Genomic DNA, 20,535 nt, shown 5'->3' with positions numbered 1-20,535 from the left:
TTTTCACAAAGATATTTGAAAATAGGTTAGAGGTCGATCGTTTGGTACACAAAAGGCAACCGACTGTTCCACACTTGAGTGTGGAAAATCCAAAAACCCCGGCCTAGCGTTAACGTATACGATGTACAAACAGTTTTATATATAGACTTGTGTTTCTTGTCAAGAACAAATATTTGTTCGACCCGTGGACTCGAACCCCCCCCCTTCTTGGTGTTTGTAAAAGCAATGCCAAGTCTAAAACGACTTATGGAAAAAAGATGATGCGAACCTTTAGCTGTTGTACATCCGTGATAAGTGTTTCTATCTGCTTGGGCATTTAATCTCCGGCACCCCCCAAGGATAATTGTACTAGCTCGTTTTACTTTTAAAACAAATTCACATAAATTAACATTTCCGTTTCCACAGAAAGTCTGCTATATTTTTGCCAGCTAATGTAAAACCTGTCGCACAACTCATAATAATTCCGCGGAGAGGGCTCTAGACAAATCCCAAATGCTTCAAGCTAGATGCGTGTCTCTGGCATTTTCAAATCAACGCACGGCGACACGCCTTTCACTTTTCCATTTTCCGCGTGCCAGTCGGTTGACAAGGTTCGAGCTCCAGGCGGGAATCCCAGCAATATCTGCAACTTGAACTGAGAACTCAACTTTGTGCACAATAAACGGGCGCACTTGACTGAGAATGTTAGCGATAATCCTTCGGGGGCTCGTAACATATACGTAGCTAAAAAGCTCGGGTAATTGAAGGAAGCGCGGAAAGGCAAGAGGGGGGGGGGGGGATGTAGAGGGGAGCTAACAGCATATGCAGGATATGTGGCAACGTGTGACCTGCCGCATATTTATGTCAAAGTTGCGAACGGCGCTCAAATGGCCGCAGTTCGAGCTTTTGCTCAAGCCGCCGTCCTCTTTGAGCCAAGGCAATATCCATCCTGTGTTTAATAAACTCCGCGACGAGTCGAGGCGATGCTGCCTGCCACAAAAAAAGTAAAGTTGGTCTCGACGGCGATATGCCCTGTACTTGGAGCACAGCGGCTGTTCTTTTTCCTCTGCTCCACATAACGGAAAATGCGGTCTTCAATAACTTCGTTCTTTGTTGTCTGATCTTTTTACAATTTTGTGGTCGCATTAGCCCAAGACTATACCTTAACTTAATTTTAATGGGCTTGAGGTATCTACATATAAAAATTAAAATATTCTATTTCTGTTTATATATCGATATTCACGGATGAATATATTAATTAAAGTTATAAATATACCATATTTTAAATTTTTTAACGGGAAATTTCTAAGACAATATATGGATCTTTTTATATACTAAACGAGAATCGAAATAACAAATAATGAGACTTATGATCTCTTTGATTTGCCTTAGAAGCTTGTATATATTATTCGATATTTTTTTTTTATTATTGCCTGAGGCTTATTAATTTTGAAGTCAGAGATATGGCTGCAAAACATGTGTAAATAAATTAAAATTATTTTTAAATTTTAAATGGGAGCTTATTATGTTATCTAAATAATTGAAATATTCTAATAAAAATATTCTATTCTATTATACTAAGCAAGCATCTACACAAAAAATGTTGTGTCTATAGCTTTTATAATCTTCGAGATCAGCTTTCAAAAGCTTGTTTATTAATTATGGATATATGGATATTTATCGATTCAGAAATGGGGCAGAAAGGACGGACAAAAGTACAACGTTTCAGATCGTTGTCCTGATGGAGATGATAAATAGATTTATAATTTATTATATTATCATAATCCACCTGCCTACTACATACATTTGCACATATAATAACTAATAAAGCCTTTCTTTCGGGCATTTTCAATGGGTACAGGGTATAAAAAGGCGGACAAAACTTTGTCGATATTTATCGAATTCCATAGCCTCCGGTTAAATGTTTGTCGGTTTGGCTTGCGCGTGAGTTTACATTTGCATTTGGCGGGTGTGGAGGTGTGCCTGAGCATGTGTGTGTGTGTGTGTGTGTGTATGCTGCTTTGGCAAGCCCTCAAGCAGAGGGGAGCTCAAATGTTTCCTGTGTTGAGTTTATGGCATGTACTGAGGCATGTTTTAAGTGGTTTTACAGGACGCGCCTCATTGCGTCTTGCAATCAATTTGCTTGCGCTCGTTACGATACGTATACGCAACGTTTGGCAAATTGTTGCCACACACACACACATACACGCATACACATACACATATACTAGCTGCACAGGTGGGTGATTCGTTTGGCGCTCTCATAAAAATTTATTTATATTTTAATTAATATTTATCAATATATGAAGCAGAAAGGAGTTAGCATTGGGGCGTTCTGCATATTTAGTGCTTATTATGGTAAAATTATTGTTTTCCCTTATAGGGCGCACATTTACATACACATCACATACATTTGTGTGCATGTATATATATATTTATCAAAATATATGTTAAACTATAGTCAACACAGAGCACATAAATTATTGTCTATGGCTTTTACTTTTATTTACCTTCAAAAGGGTAGCAAAAATTTAAGTTAAATAATTTATTGTGCGGATACCTTAATAATTAGTTACAGACACATTAAATGTGAATATTTCTTTATTTGCGTACACGAATAATTGCCAGAAATTTGTAAATGAAACCTTTTTAATCAAAAAAGGCAATTTATTCGTCTTCATGAAATATTTAATATTTAATAACAAATAATTGAAAGGGAAACAGACTTTTTGAATATTATTATTTAGTAACAAAACTCAACACGAATGTTGATGTATTTGAATGGTCTCTTGTTTATTAATGAAATCAGCAATTCGTATTTAAATAAGTGAAAAATGATTGTGCATGAAAATATTTGTTTATTATTTTTTATTTGTACAATGTTCCTATTCTATTCTATTGTCAAACTATGAATAGCTTTTAAATTTACGGATTGAAGAAGACTTTCAAAAGTTTACGAAACGATTTGTGGTTGATAATACCACCTTGATGATACTATCGCTTCTTAAACACTTTATCATATCATGTCAACCACATGGAATGCACTATCGAATGTATATTTGCCTGGTTGATAATACCACATGGATTGGACTATAGAAGATTTGCAAAAAATTATTTCTCTGGTTTTCCATAACAATTTCAATAATTTTTAAAAATTTTGGATTTATTTCATTTTTTAATTGCTTTTTCAAAGTTTATAGCTTCATGGGCAAGGCTTTGGGCTGGCTTAGAACGGAAAATCAGAGTTAACATTAGCCGAAGACAAAACATTTGTAAGCAAGCCAGGCAGAAGACTGCCGCAGAACAGTCAAAACCTATTGGCCAAAAGAAAAGAACAAGTTGTTAAATTCAAAAATTGAATTCGAAGTCTAGACTTCTAAATCTAGACCTCCAACAGGCCAAGCCGACAACTAAGAATTAGAAAAAGTTTTTATTTCGATTTTGTATAACATATCATAATGGAATGTAAAAAGTCAAATTGCAGACCAGATTTTCACGTTTCAATTGGAACAATAAGAACACATAAATTTGCACAGGATCAAAGAGAATGCGCTGATAAAGGTTCTGAAACTTAGATGCTGTACAACAGATCTGCCTGCGGAATATCCGTGCGTCTGCTACTCACGACCGTCATAGAATATCATGTTAAATTGTGTTTAATTTTCACTAATAATACTTAATACTAAACTCAAACTTTTGTTATGTTTAACGCAATTTGACAAACTTCACTAAGCAACTTTTAAAACTCTTTCAATTTGCGAACTCCTTTGCCCAATTTAATGTAATGCATCAGTTCCTTAGGCCTTGTTAGGAACAGACTTTTGCATAAGCAGACGAATGCTGGCAGGCAGCTGGCAGACGCATTCGCATTATAATTTGCCGCTCGCACACACACACCCGCACACGTACACACACATACACACCCGCACACACACGTACACACAAAAGGTGTCAAAGGCCTTTTGTGCGCCTGTCTTCCGCCTGTCAATGACAACAGCCGAAAGTGTGCCAAAAAACCAGCCAAAGACTTTGTTAACTTCTTCCTCTTTCTGCCTCCTCCTTCCACAGTCAGCCATGGAATTCTCTCGTGCCGCCCATGGATGGGGTGGGAAAATTGTGTGAAAAATTCAAATCGCTTTGGCGCTGGCAGCTCTTTGGCTCAGTTGCCGTTTATGTCAGGCATAATTTAAGCCCGGTTAGGCTTCTGGACAACAATGCCGGCCACTGCTTGGGCCCGACTGGGGCCAGAAGCTAAGCTCTGACCTGCCCCTTGACCCTGACGCTCAATAGATTTGCAGACCCAGTGCCACACTTGACTTGGCCGTCGCACGGGCATTTCCGAATTTTCACACTGTGCACAGTGTGACAAACCAAATAAATTGAGAGCTCGATCGGGTGTGAACTTATGAAGGTTAATTGCAAGCAACCACATTTGGTAGTCGACGTGCAAATACCTTGCTAATTCCATAGGGAATGTAAATGAAACAGGGAACAACATTTTTTCTTACAAATGGTTTGGCTTAAAATAAAAAATAAATTGCAGAACAGAAAGGAATTCGATTAAAAGAACAGATAATTAAAAGCTGTGTCAAAAAAAAATCTGTCTAAGCTTGACTTTTCTCTAATTTATGGGTTTATAGTTTTGTTTATGATAAGATATCTATATCTATACAACACAAGATAATTCAATACATTATTGTTAACGCACAATTCCTATAAATACCCTGCAATTCAGTTCTGTTCTCAGCAATTCGCAACTAGAGATGTTGCGAGATGACGTGAGCTGTCGTCCTTCTAGCATTCGTCTGTGCCCTGGACTATGTGGGCACCGCCCTGGCCGAGTGCTGCCGGGCATCGATGACCCTATCATATAGCGTGCAAGGAGGTTAAGCTGATGCTGGTGGACACAGTGGCACACGGGGCTGCACGATAACCATTTGTGCCGATGGCGGGGGTCAAATGGGCTCCTTTTGTGGTCGTGGATCCTGCAATATCTTTGGGTGCGCCTGCGAAAATGGCTGAATTAGAGGCAAATGGCAGGGAGGTTTCCGTGCCATTAAGAGACATCTAAGGCTCATAGATATTCCAGATGGAATACATAAGTTGCGAAAATCTTTTATCAAATTGTATTACCCTAGATTAATAGGTGAGCTAATTATTTTTTTTAAATCAGTTAGCCCGTTAACTAGGTTAAATAAATATTCGCTCTGAAACAAAGTGAAATGCTCATAATAATAAACAATTATTATTCAGCATGTGGCTTATAATTAGCGTAAGCTTTGATATGAAATGAAATGAAAACATTTTCTTGAACGCTATTCATATTTCTTGCAGCTGCTTTTCATGCTGCATGCAACCAGGTGGCAAGCTTCTAAGTGCAGCACCATTTATTTCTCATTTCTTATAGAAACTAAAACAATTTGTTGTAGCTGCAATTCAAGGCAATTTTATTGCACTTTTTCCGGCAATTCATAAGCATAAAGAGCATAATGTTTGAGCGTGCTGTGTGTGTGTGCGGGTGTGTGTGTGTGTGTGTCTAGGTGTGTGTGTGTGTGTGTGTGTGCGGGTGTGTATAGTCGTTGCACTTATCCTTTCACTTCATGCGCATAATGAAGAGCACTTTACGCTTATGAAAGCGATGGCTAAAAAACGGGCAGCAAAATAAACAAATAAACAAACAAATAGAAAAAAAAGGGAAACACATAATCAGAAGAAGGAAGAGTTCTTGCGAGAAAACCGAAGACTTAATACCCTATCCAGAAGCTAGCAGATGTGCTGAATATTTGTGGAATACTTAGTTATAGAATGGTATTTGCCAAAAGGCCGTATACTGAATAGCCTTGCCGACAGCTACCGGATGTGCTCCATATTTGTAGATATACAATTGAAGTTGATAGGAAACCGAAGACTGAATACCCTTGAATACGCAGCTATACATGCCTCTGCTAATTTCTTAGTTGTTTTTAACTAGAGACGTTGCGAGATGAGCCAAATCGTCTGTGTTCTGGCCTGGATAAGAAGATAAGGATAAGAAGGCTTTTCTTTTTCTATAAAAGAAAACTCAGCTTTTAAGAGATGGTTCTCCTGAGGGCATTATTATACAGTGATCTAATACGTCTTTATATGTTGATTGTAAGGAAATTGATTTGTGAGTTTGGTTAGTATATTTTATTATAAATGAAATGATATATATGAGACTTGAAATATTTGTAGCTGCTGTTTAGATTTTGTCTATATATTAAGAAACTATAGAAAAGTACTAATTAAGAACAAATTTTCGACAGATCGTAGTCTTATAATATAGTTGTTCGATTCGACCAATCGATTCGGCCTGCAGAAAACTAACGAATCAATGTCTTTTTCAAGATAACTTTAAAATAAATACAGACGGATCAAGACAAGAATATTATGCATAATAAGCTCGACCATAAATTGTGATTAAATCATAGTACCCTGCGCATAGAGTATAAAAACAAACGTCAACGAGCAAACGACGATTCGCATTAAGGGGGCAGGATCTCGTGTGGGCTTTAGCAGCGCCACATTTTCCACTCTTAAGACTGTACACACACACACACACACACACACACATACACGAGCGCACGCACACAACTCTGTTTGAAATGACGCGTCGTGCGTGCAAAGGACATAAGCAGTGACTGCAAAAACTGAAGGACCGCCCACAATTCAACAGCCTTCGCTACTATTTGCACATTGAGGCTGCGGCTCCAAATGAAATGCAAACAGGCAAGGACGCTGCGGCTGGCGGCTCGAGGCTGTGCCTTTGCTTGGCGCCTTTCAATTGACGGCCACGCCTCTTCACTGAAAATAAGTTTTAATTTCACTTTCGACGCCGTCGACCATTTGCTCATTTAATGCAAACGTGCTTTGGCCACAAGGACATACGGCATTTGGCTTGCAGGCTCTCTTTTTTTTATTTTGATGTGTTTATGTATTTACAACAACACATAAATCATTTGGCTGTGTGTGTGCGTGTGCGGGTGTGAGCATAAGTGGCTTTAGCCAAGCGTGATGCCTGCCCGCTCCCTCGCCTGCCCTGTTTGGCTCCAAGTGAAACAGTAAACAGCTGCGAGATAAATTGCTCATCTGCTCGACCTCGACGCACGGTCCCCTCGCCGCCTCCCCCTTCCATGGAGGCTTGGTTTCTTGCCCAACTGTGGCTCTGTGTCAACGCCGAGCTGAAGTGTTAAGTACATAAAACCCACCCATACATTGCGTTTATCCATAATGATGACCTTACTTATGACTTGAATTCGTGCGCTGGCCAGCGCTGCGTATACGTAATGGGCATAAAAATTCAACTGCTTGCACAAACGCATTGCTTAGATACAAATATATATGTATACATACATATATGGTGTGTATATTAAATTGGATTTGCTGTTGCGCCAACTTTAATTTGTCAGCACAAATGTTGACTGTTGCTCAGAATTGAATGAAGTTTATCTGGTTAATAATTTGATAAGCTTTGAGTTTTATATGGGAAAGTTTATGAGAATCGGGCAAATAAAAGTTTGGTAAGCTTCACAGTGCATGAAGCGGATGCTCGTTCCTGATGACGGCTCTCAAGTAGCATTGTATATATTGGGGATAAAAGAGGTTATTAACACATATATAAGCCAAGAACTGAAATCGGTCCGAATTTAAAATTATTGTATATAATAGTTATATCTTTATATTTATATCTTAACATATTTAACTGATATTATTATGTCCTTATATATATCAATATGAAATCTAGGATTCTGCAATTTATAATTTAGGTACTTCATGTAAAAACTAAATGGTGAAAAATTGGTAGAAAAAAGCTACTTTGAAAATATTATTGATACGCTTTTTACGTTTTTTTTTATCCAACCGTTCTTGACAGAAGGATGAAGGTTACGTTGACTTTTCGCCTATTTTTTATATGAATCGATTGAGGAAAATTTCTGAGCTTAAATTGGTACGCTACATCTAAATAATCCACACAATAACCCGAAACAATCTGTCTATCAAATACTGCAAAGATTTTACAATTTCTTACGACGGCTTAAATTGTGAAATCTTAAGCCTTTTATTACAGGCCTTTGGCTAGAATTTCACAATTTATAATCTGGAGAAGATATTCCAGCGCGTAACCTCATTGTTTCATGTTAATGCAAAACGATCTGCAATTGATTATTAAATAAATTGTTTGCCATTTGCTGTTTTGATAAACTGCTTTTAATGATTATTGAGCTAAATATTCTGTGGTTTCACTAGCTGAATGTGGTTTCGCTGACCACAGTGAAGCCCAAAACAATGAACATAAATGATGGATGGCTCACTAATGAAATTGTTAATGCTGTGCTGTATAATTATTCGAAATACAATAAATCGATTACAATTACTACAGACTATTATCAAATTGGATATAAAGTGTGTGATTCGAGTCCTCGCTTACTTTGGCAAATTTGATATGAAAATTCGAAGAAATTTGCAAAAACTCTGCAAACGGCATATGAGAAATGGCCAATCAATTAAGCTTGACTTCATTTAAATTCGTTTACTTGCTGCGTAATGGAATTGCAACATGAATAATAACTTTGTGTATGCAGACAATACTTCGGCAATTTGCCATAATCTATCCGCAACTTGTTAACAGACTCCGGACGTGGTCTTTTGACCAGCCAGTGCAGGCAGCTACAAGTTTATTTTTATAAGCATTCCATGAAGCTACATCAGCTCAATCGTGAGCATACCCTGTTTGAGTTAAAAAGGGTGTATTATATTGTCCGAATACTGCTTGTAAAAAAATGAACAGAGTTTTTTTTACAGAATTATTTGAAATATAAATTACTCTTAACAAGGAATATATAGGTAAGGCCAATTTTCTGTATTGATTCTTGACTATTTGCGGGGTATTTACCAAAGATGTAGAAATGATTATCTACCCTTTACAAGGTATCTAGCTGTAACCATTTAAATACATATGTTTTGACTACTTAAGGGGGTTTTGCCTTTTAGCTACTCTACTTTACAGGATATCTCGATAAAAGAATTGTAGCAATTTTAAACTTTTTGCTGGGTATTTTCAAATGCTCGTAGAATTAATTATCTACTCGTTACAGGGTATGAAATTATTTAATTCTTGGCTATTTACAGGGTTTTTGTCTATTATCTAGTTTACTTTACTTTACTTTAAAGAATATCTATATACAAGCATTGAAGCAACTGTTGAGTACTCGTAGAATTATTTATCTACTTTTCATCGTTAATCGTATCAATTGTTGACTACTTAAGCCCTATCGTAGAATTAATGTTATTCGCTCAACACGACATTCCGAACTGGATGTCCATCTATTTTCTTAGTATCTTTGAAGGGTATCTGCTAGTTTATAGATCTGTTATTTAGAGAGGAACTGTTTTAGCATTGCAGCTGCAATTTCTCATGCCCTTTGCCGGCTGGCTGCTCAATCATGACCAGACATTGGCTGCCACCAGGGAGCACTTTGCCACTCAAGTGCCAAACAATTTCAAAAATCAACACGAAATGGGAGAAAGGGGCAACGAATGCCACCCGCCACATCCACATCCAGTACGAGTTCTGTTTTCCAGGTTGAAGGTAGCTGCTGCAGCAGAGACCCAATCCATTTTGGGACCAACAGTCAGTGCCGTGTGCTTGGCAATGGCATTGGCAGTCAGCTTTGGTTCAATTAATTAACTTGGCCAAAAAGAAGCAGGTCGAGAGCAGCTCTAATGAATACCAAATGAGCTGCATATCAGCCGGGCATATGTAAAATATCCGTACGGAGACTTGCGATTTATTTGGCGTAATAAATTCGCAGAAAAGTGTCACAAATTTATGGAGCGCCGACAGCCAGCACAGATGACAGATTGCTCTAGCTGAGGATGAGCATGAGCATGAGGATGCGTTTGGAGCGTTTGGCTAGACAGCGTTGGATTTATGCGCTCAGCTCTGCTCAAGTGGCTAGCCAAGCTTGGTCTCCCACTCGCCCCCCCTCTCTCTCTCTCTCTCCCTTTCTCTGTACTTCTCTCCCTGCTGTCTCTTTTGGTAAATTTTAATGGGAGTTTTGTACGATGTGGCCAGGTAACGCTGGCTCCGCCATCTTATTCGTTTCAATTTACATATAATGTTGAGCATTCCATATCCTTAGGCCCTTTTACCTTTTTACCCCACCCCCTCGCTACCGCTATTCCATATAAATGATGTGTCAGTTTGCGTTGCTTGCTGCGTTTTTATTTCCGACTCGCTTTCACTCATTTTATGCTTCAGCGATGCTGCTCACTTGACACCGACGTCGCTGTCGCTTTGCCGGCTTTTGGTTTTGTGGTACAAAAAAAAGGAAGCCAGTAAGAGTAATCAAGCTGAGGGTGCCCGACTAACAGATACCCAGTACCCAGCTGAGTTGTCGTTGAGCACATTCCTTTTAAACAAACCAAATTTTGTTTTTATCGATTCCTATCGATTTCGGCAAGATGATGGGTATAATCGATATTTTGTCATAGGAGAAACTTCATTCAAAATTCGGGGTCCTTAAATCTATGAGATGACCTAAATAAAAGAAGACTTTTTTCGATTTTGAAAAATTAAAATAATTCAGCTCTGTACGTATCACATGAAAAACTCCAATACTAATTTGAGGTCTGTAGCTTTGACATCTTTCAAACTGGGAGATTTGGCAAGATGATGGGTGTTGTCGAAGATTTGCTATAGGGGTAACTGTATTAAATATGTAATGTTTTTCAACTACAAGAAAGACTTAAATACAAGAAGACAGTTATCGACTTTTGGGAGAATGGAGAAAGTTGTCGATAACCCAAAATAAACCTGCTCTGCGGTGTCGGTGGAGAAACCGCATTACAAAATGATGTACCAACTATCCTTGACATATGCAGCTCTTTAAGTCTAGAAGACATGCTTAAAAGCGACTCTTATCGATATCTGACTAAGATAACGAGTTGACGATAATTTAAGAAACCACATTCCAAACGAGGTGTTTAGCATTGATAGACTTAAGATGTCGGAGATGCCTTCTTTCACCTGTTACATACATAAACACAACTTGTTATATACCCTTATTACCCATTAGATGGGTGCAGGGTACAGGTTCCCCAGCTGCCCCTCCCCCCTGCTCCACCAATTGCCGAACAAATGGCAGGTAAGGCCAGGCGCCGCCCAGGATTGGCGTGCGCGCGAGCGCAAAAACAGATTACAGTTCAAGAACATGTTTTGATAAGCAGCAATTTAAAACGTGATGCTATTTTTGGTTTACACGAAACCGAAAGACTCAGGACGAAAGACGTCACTCGACAAAGGAGCAGTCGTAAGAGGCAGCGGAGTGGCAGCGACGAGCTGAGTTAATGGCGGCTGCTGGGGAGCTTAACAAAAGGCTGCCGTTCAAGCAGGTGAGCAGGGTGCCCGCTCAGGTGCGTTAGGGTGAGCGGTGAGCTGCTTCTAATTTCATTTGCTTGCATATTTCGTGGGTGAGCGTTTGAGATGCCGTAACGCCTGATGAGCTATTCAGCACAAGCTTTAATGCAATTTACCTATAAGGATGAAGAACATTTTAAGACAGTCTCGATAAGAGTCTCTGGAATGTGAGCCAAAACAAACGAACAACTTGAGTGTTGTACAACAATATCACATAGTTAGCATAATTTTGCATACTAATTCAAATTTCGTCCAAAGTAATGCAGCACTCATGGCTAAAACTAGCAAATAGCTTAACCATATTTGAAAGAAGGACAAAAACAACAAAAGATAATCCTCGATTGAAATGGCAAATCAATTTAGGAGCTCGAATCACATCCGAAATGCCTACAAGCATTAAAATCAGCTAAGTCTTGGTAATGATATAGGAGTTGCATGATTGAGAAGTTCATTTTATAAGAAAATTACAATTTTTAAATTTTCGGCATAATATTCTAGGATAATAAGCTTAATTTAAGGACTCATGCTTAGACTTGCTAGTCATATGCGGAACCTATATAATTTAGTATTACAGACTCTCAACAAAATGCTTTCTGTTAAATATCTTAAAAAGTACTCTGATTGCGGCCCATTCAAACATTGACAACAGATGTTTCGGCCTCTATTCAAGGCACTTGCATGTGGGCTTCTAAGTCCATGATGGCAAATCTTTTGTGCTTAAAATTATCAATTGTGAGTGTTAATAATTGAATTGAATTGGAAATAAAAGGAGGGCATTGAGTAGATTTCGTAATAGCTATACAATGTGACAATAAATAACAATAATAATAAATGAAGAGCGAACAGATAGAAAATAAGTATCTACGTTTCCAATGAACACGAACGTTGAAAATGTTGAGCCGAGTTGAAAAGAAAGCAGACGATAAAAATAAAATGAATGCCAATTTTTGAAAAATTAATTTACTGTCTCAGAGCTTGGCTCTATATCGATATTCAATGAAAATTGCAACAGAGCCAACGAAGCGGCACGGAAAAATAAAAAATATGAAAGAAGACACAAAAATGAGGAAAACGATGAATTATCTTTGCCATAACGACGAGTAGATACCTTTGCAGGCATATTGTAGATGTGTGTATAACAAATTTTATTTCCGAACGGTCCAAATCCTTTAGGAGCTAATTGATTTAGTAGTGCGAAGCTCATAATAATTAATATATTCATCATTCAAGAAAGTTTTTATAATATGTTAGGTTAATGTAGATGTGTTGGGATTTTGCTGGGGAGCTGTGGGACATAGCCGTGCAAAGTGAATCTTGTAACAACTGTAAATTATGCAAAAGGTATTCATTTATTTCAAATTATAAATATATTCAAAACTTTATTTCCTTTCTCGACAAACAAACAACATAATATGACATTGAAATTCAGAAGGAATTTAAATAAATATGCATATATCAGTTGGCGCTATAAGTGTGTATATTCTTGAGTAGTAACTATGCATTACACATTTATAATACCCTCTGCAAGGGTATAAAAATACATGAAAATATACTTAGCAGGGCAAACAGACAGTCAGAGGGCCAGACAGTCAGACAGATGAAGGGCAACAAGATGCCAGCATAAGTCAACGTCGATGTTCTGTTCTGCACTGTTGTGCTTTTGCTTCTATACTCGTTCAAACTGTGAAAAGAGTATATTGCTTAGGTGCACTGTTCGTCCGATTTTCTTTTCCTTTTTTTTGCTAGCCTCTTGTACGTTAAACAGTAAGTAAGGGAAAAACAAAATCGTTTCCAATGATATGAAGGATCCATCCCTATTAATGAGATTTTGTTCTCTATTGAAGCTAGAAATCTGTAATATTTACTCGTGTAAACCGTTCTCAGCGAAAGCGGTAAGATCATAAGGCTAAAGGGAAAAATCTAGATCTCAAACAGCTTCCAAAAGGGCATACAGATAGATCACTTCTTATGCCTCCTCCTAAGATCGGTAAGATAAAGGCCCAAACGAGTATACGGAAATTAACGAAATGTCATAAAAAATTTGACAAGTAGCCTGTTTTAAGCTGTTCTTTGAATGTGAACGTGTATTATGAAGTTGGTTGCATTCGACAGCAATTCACTAGTTGTTGCTGTTGTTGTGGTGTTTAGTGTCGTTGTTGTTTTCGTTACAGCGTCAATCGATTCTCAAGGCATCAATAAGAATGGCAGCGTTAAGGGATCTAAAAATTCCCAACAATAACTTTTCATTTGAAGGATAAGCGCAAAGTGGCAGCATTTCTACTGCCCATGATGCCTCTTCCCCACCCACACCACCCTTGCTGCTGCGGCTGGATGCTGCTCATTTTGCAGACAAGAAGCATTTGTAATAACTGTCATAAGCGAAATTGGTGTTATCCTGTGCAAGGACAGCGCCAACGCACCCCCCCCGCCCCTTCCCTTTGCGGTGTGAGGCAAAATGAACGAAATTAAATGACATTTTTTGTTGTTGTTTTCCTTTTTGTGTGTAAGCTGGTAGGGGGCTGGGGATGGGCTGAGGGAGGGGTGCGTGAGCGCATTGAATTTAGCACCCAATATAAAAATCAACAATGTGTGAGTATGTTGTGCGGCGTGTGTGTGTGTGTGTCTAAGTATGCGATGAGGATAAGCTTTAAGCATGAGCATGTGGCAAAAATTCTTAACGCTGAGATTTCATCTGGCAACAAGCTGCGAACTGCGCAAATGAACAGACAGCAGGACGCGACGCATGCTACAAAAAAAGGACAACAGCCAACGCGCCACAAAAATGGTGGCATGAACAAAATGAAAAGCAAAATGTCAAGTAACGCCCCATTTTGACTGTCATAGAAATGAAAAGTAATTTTGATTTATTAAACGTTAACAAACGTAGCAGCAGACACGCACACACTCACACACACACACACACCCGCACACAAACAAGCAAACGCACTCGGGGTTAGGGACTTGTCGCCGTTACAGACAATTTTTCCCCACCCCCTCGCAATTTCACAAAAACTTATCCCATACATTCGCATAAATGTTGTGTTTGCGCTTGCGACATTTCGAAAAGGTTTTTTATACCCTGTAGCCATTAAAAATGGCAAGAGAGGTTTACTGCTTTTGTGTACAAGTATGTAACAGGCAGAAGGAGGCATTAGGTGTATACGTTTATTCTTGAATATATAGCAGTATATAGAAGTTCTTGCCTGTGTGCATTTATTCCAAATATTTTCGATAATTATTAATTTTAGCAACTGACATTTTGGGCATAGCTCGAAAATTATAAGACCTAGATACATCAAATCATATCTGCACGCTTGCATATTAATATACTAAGATACAACGATACACAGAATTGATAATTATCGATTTTAGGAAATGGATTTTAGGCATAGCACAAAAATGATCAAATCTGGGTACCTAGTTATCCGACCAAACTGAATTTGCTGGTTTTCGTATATTAATAGGTTAAGAATATCTTTTTGTGGATACATAGAATCAATAATAATCAATTTTATGAATGGGATTTTTAGACATAGCTAGCAAATTATAAATCGTATATATGTAAAATCTTGTGCTGTGGTTCCATATATATGTGTGTGTGTTTTTGTATGTATGGTTTTGTAGGTGCATGTGTAGAAGGAACTTAGAGTATTTTTAACGCCAGCAGGGCGCTCCTTTTAGGGTATCTGCTAGCAGACTAAGCTCGACTAAAGCACCCTTACTTATTTTTTGATTTTTTGTTCGGTTTTTGCATGGCGTACAAAACCCAAGTGCTTAACCTTAGCCCTTTCCCTGAGCTACACAAACGCCCTAACCCCACCAGATACCCCTCAAATACATATGTACATATAAGCCAAGCCTAGCCTAGCGGCACGTTCCCAGTTTTTGCTGTCGCTTCATTTTGTTTTCACTTCCGCCTCGTTTTTGTTATTGTAGCCGCCCTTTTTTGTTGTTATAAGAAACTCATTCGCATTGTCAACTTCGTTTTCATCAGCAGACAGAAGGACCGGCAGGACAGCCAGGCCGAGCAAGACACTCGAGACAGCCTGGTAAAACTGACAGTCGCTTTAAGATACAACAAATTTTTATAACTACACGTCGACATCTTTCAGTTCTTTCAGCCTAAAATTTTGCACGCCCGTTTCGTGGGCCATTTATATGCTTTCTTCTTTTTTTTCAATGTGGGCGTGCGGCTCCCTGTCGTGAGTTGTCATAAAAATAACAGAAGCGAAAGGAGCCAAGTTAAGCATCTTGGCGGCCTTATGACATATTGCTTAAATGGGACCCATGTGGGAGATTGTATAGTAAATTCGGAGGGGTGAAAGTTGCTGGAGACATTTTCTTTTTCGTAGCTGCATTAAAATATAATTGGTAAGTGATTTAGAAGGGGCTAGTCTATGGGGTAGTAAGCTAATCCAACCCTTTAGACAATCGATAGATCTGATAAGCTTGAAATGGGGCTCCGATTTTCGAATATGGCAAGTGAATTTATTTGCAATGCCTGTTAATCAATGCGGCAAAAAACTTGATAAAAAACACGTTACTTAACTATCAATTTAACAAAAACTGTTTTTATCGGCCAAATTATGTCAATGAATGTTCAAAAAAAGAAATAAATTTGATTGTCAATATTGTGGAAGTCTTCTTTTGTTTTTCCTGAACACAATTTTCGATAATTTGACAGCATTTTCGGGTATTTTTCATAAATCAGTCAATTAAAGCATGCAGTCGACTTATGTCAAATTAAAGCTGAAAACAGTTTACTATCGAAATCAACGCTGCACTTATCAGTGTTGGTTAATGTACTTGCATGAGCAACAGCAGAAGCAGAGCAAATGTCAGCACAACGCAATTGACCGAGAGGAATTTCGACTTTTGATTCGACGATAAACACACCCGATTAAATGGGCAAAGCGTTTAATTATAAGTTCACTTAATGTCAAGCATAAAGCCAAAGGCTTTATGGCCAACAACTCTCGTTAAAACTGATAGCAGAGAGAGAGTGGCGGGAGGCATAGGCACGAGTTGGATTGCCTTTGGCCCTGGCAACGTGGCGTTGTGGCATCGTGACGTGGCATTTTGACAGTCACAAGGCAGAAAGCCGATAGCAACAATATGTCAATGCAATTGCCAATGCCCATGATATGGCTAAAAGCAGAGAAAGAGCGAGTGAGAAATAGAGAGAGAGCGAGCGCGAGAGCCTTAGCTGCATCAGTCCAAATTCATTCGACTTGACTTTTGTACGCAGCGTTTCTTTGACGACTACGTTTTTAATTACAACAAAGCGCAGCGCAGAGCCTAAATCTCTGGCCAATTAGCCGCTGAACCAACTGACACGGCTGCCAAATGTAATCAATGGGAGTCTGATAAAAACACGGATGGAAGATACTCCTTACACAGCTAAATGTGGACCTAGCACACATTTCGAGTTTTTAATTTAAATAAATAAGGCTAGCTTTGTATATTTCCGTCTTTCTGCTGCAAGCTGAATATATATTTATATATATATATATATAAACACATATATTTGAATCGACTGGATCTTATAAATATTCTATATTTCTGCTATAGAATTTAAGTTAATTCTTAGAAAATATATATATTTTATAAAAGCCCTTAACCAAACTCACAAAATATAGGCCTTACGATCCTCCTAACCTTTTAGAAATAGCCGTTCATTCATGTTTATAAATTTGTTACTGGGTATCAAAATAACAAACGGAAATCTTTCGCTTGTTTAAATTGCCATCATCGCGGGGAACGCATGTCATCCACAGTTGGGAGTGTGCGCCGAGTCCGTGTTTGTGTTGCCTATCTGGCACGCGACACTTTGACTGACAGCCACGGCTCAAAATGGAAAATCAATGCGTCGTGACTTGACTCATTTGCCAAAGAGCTGCGACTGGCGGTTCTCTCGTTTTAGCTGGTTATTTGGAACTCCTGTGGCAAACAAATTTAAATCAATTAATATGATAGGCATGCAAACAAAACTGTCTAATTATCAGGAAAATTAATGTTCATCTCACTGAACTGCAGCAAATTCATGTTAATATATATTGTATTAACTGAAGGTGCATTACAAATAATTGAATATAACATTACCTAACTTAACATATGTTTAGCCAACATAGCCAAACCTAACCTAACCTGACAGCTGTTGTTCTTACATGTTATAGTATATTCGCAACATAAATACTCAGTTAAGTCATAAGAGCTGCTAATAAAAAACAGACAAACTAAACTAATTTTAAATGCACTCAACTTACCATAGCCTAAGCTAACCAAACCTATCCTTACATTACTTTCAGCAACTGCTGATTTTTATCCTATATGTAATGTTAAATTCGCAACATAAATACTCAATGTTAAATCATACAGCATAATGAAAACCACACAAGCTAACTTAAATGCTTTACATTATTTTTAGCAGCTGCTGCTTTTCAGCACTAATTACAGCTGTCATAGTACAACGAGCTATTTTAAGATCTTCTGAACAGTAATCTAACATATTTATTACATAAAAATTTTATTTAAAGAGTACTTAGGTCTTTTAGTAATAAATTAATATATAAATATATTAAAGATATTTGATATATAGCGCGAATAAAGGTGGCATAGGAAAGGTAGATCATTTGTTATGCCACAACTATTGATACTACAATTTTTTTTTTGTTTTCTCGCATCGCGTGGCTAACTAACCGTTGGGTTTTAAGTGGATTTAACTTTGATATTTTAACAACAAGCGGCCAATATGTTGAATGAATTTCATGTTTGCTTGCAACTCATGTTGACAGAATGACATGGCGACCGTTAGGCCAAATATTTAATTTAAATCAGTGTCACCGGCCATTAAACAATTTGTGTTGGTCAACTGTGTATCAAAGTGTTGGCCCTGGATTTTGAGCATAGTTTGGTGTGGCAATTGTCACATTGCTTTCAAACTGGCCACAAGTGATGGGCGTGTGCCGCATTTGTGTGCTCTTAAGACACGACACGAACACGGATATTGTTTAATTTTGTATGAATTAGGCAGATTCCATGTATTTCAGAGATATACTATATATTTAAATAAAGGAATTTGTTCTGACTGACTGAGTTAGTATTGATTAACATATAGCCCAACATTAAGAGGAAATAATCTAAAATATTAGTAGAAACTTCCGCTTGGAAAGAAACTGAAAAGCTTATGAAAATCGATTCCAAAACTATTAATTTTTGTCCCTTAATCGATTTTTAACTAACCATTAAAGTTAATTATTAAAATTGATTGACAATAACAATACTTTTAATACTACTAGGAAAATGCACTCCATCGGGGTTGAAACTGGGGCTCCATGTGCTGTCCATTTCGTGTAGTTTTGATGTGACACGCTTCCTTCTCTGACCGCGTCCATTAAACTACATGAGCTTGTCACAAATATGCCAGTATACAGTGCGATTGCAAGTAAACTACAAATTATAAATTAAATTCAGCGCTGCCAGCTATTTGAAATGGCTCCAAGTTTCGCCCCTGCCAGGGGCTTCATGTGGGCGTGGGCTCTGGCATGTGGCGGATTGGGGGACTTAATCTTTGGAGCTTGCAACCAGCTGTCTGCGGTTCAGGTAATGCTCGCTTTGCTTATGTTTCATTTGCCAAAAACTACATGTCGGTGCCGGGGCCAAGTACCTGTGCACGTTTTCATTTAATTTGAAACATTTTCTTTGCTTAAATTACAGAATCACATAACTCGTGGATCGTGGGTGTTGTTTCGTTGGGTGGCAGCTCTGTCCGATGCTTATATAAGACGCACAGCTCGTGTCACTCGCTCGGCTTATCTTTTATCGGGCCAAATGTCTTTGTTGCCTTCACTTTTCGAGCTGTTGCCGGCGGCCAAAATTGGGTGCAAAAACGTTTTATACCTGGTCAAAAAAAAAAATATATACATATAAAACGGCAGCGAGCGCACGTCGAAGACTAAATACCCTTGTAAACATATAGGTTCTAATTCATAGGCTTTTATAGTCAAGATTTTCTTACAGGAGTCATATGATAAATTAACTGATATGGTTTTGCAGATATGTTTGAAAATTGAAAGAAGAACAGAGATTGATTATACTGTCCCGTCTCGTATTTGATACAAGGACCTAATTTCAGATTTCAGAATTTTAGAATTTTGTGTGGAAGTTATATGACAGTGTTTCAATCTGGTTGCCTCCTACGCATGTACGAACTGCAACAGAAAGACGATCCTTGATGAAAAAAATGAATAAACAAATGGATAAACTGAAGAACACAGCTAAATCAACTCGTCGGATGGCACTGATCAAGAACAAATATCTTTTATATCTCCTTCTGCGCGTTACACATTTCATGACCAAACTATAATATTCTTCTAAAGGGTATTCAAATTTAACAAAAACAAAGCCAGACACACGGAGCGACAGTTTATTTCACACGGGAGCTCCGGCGGAACTCGGACCAAGACCCGGCACCACAGCCGCACCCGGAACGGGAGCAGGCAATTTACAGCTACGCGGCCATGTGACTTACTAAATCAACTTGGGCTGCCGCTCGCCGGCTGCTTGAAGCTGAAGTTCGTTTGTGGCAAAAACAAACGCTTCTAGTTCTCGGCCTACGTCGACGCCGACGTCGCAAATGTCAGCTTGACAAATCGCGTGCAAAAATCTGCGAAATCTTTATACCCTGAACCCATTGCAAATAGGTAATGGGGGTAAATTGGCTATGCGCAAATGTATGTAACAAGCAGAAGGGGTCCCATTAAGTATGAACAGCCTAACAGCCGAGTTGACCTAACATTATTCGTTGTACGTTATTTAAAACGCGCCGATAATATAAGACAGATTTGATATTTGGAGCATTGGTCCTGCTTGTGCACTAAAATCTCTTATTATTATCGATAACTTTCCTCAAAGGAGACACAAAATGTTGTATGGGGACTCGTATAAAATATACACAGATCCAAGTCATTTTATTATTCAAATACTCGCCTGTTTTCTAAATCTCATTTACAAAAATTTTGCAGCTAGTGCTTAGGGCTTTGGTGAATTTGTGCTTTTGTATGAGTTTTTATAAATGTTTTTAGGGAAGGAAGCTAAAAACAGTTAACAATAGCAGCTTT

This window comes from Drosophila novamexicana, unplaced genomic scaffold (genome assembly GCF_003285875.2).
Source record: "Drosophila novamexicana strain 15010-1031.04,08,12 unplaced genomic scaffold, DnovRS2.1 tig00000485-arrow-pilon, whole genome shotgun sequence".
NCBI classification, from domain to species: domain Eukaryota; kingdom Metazoa; phylum Arthropoda; class Insecta; order Diptera; family Drosophilidae; genus Drosophila; species Drosophila novamexicana.
Note: the sequence above shows the minus strand (reverse complement) of the source record.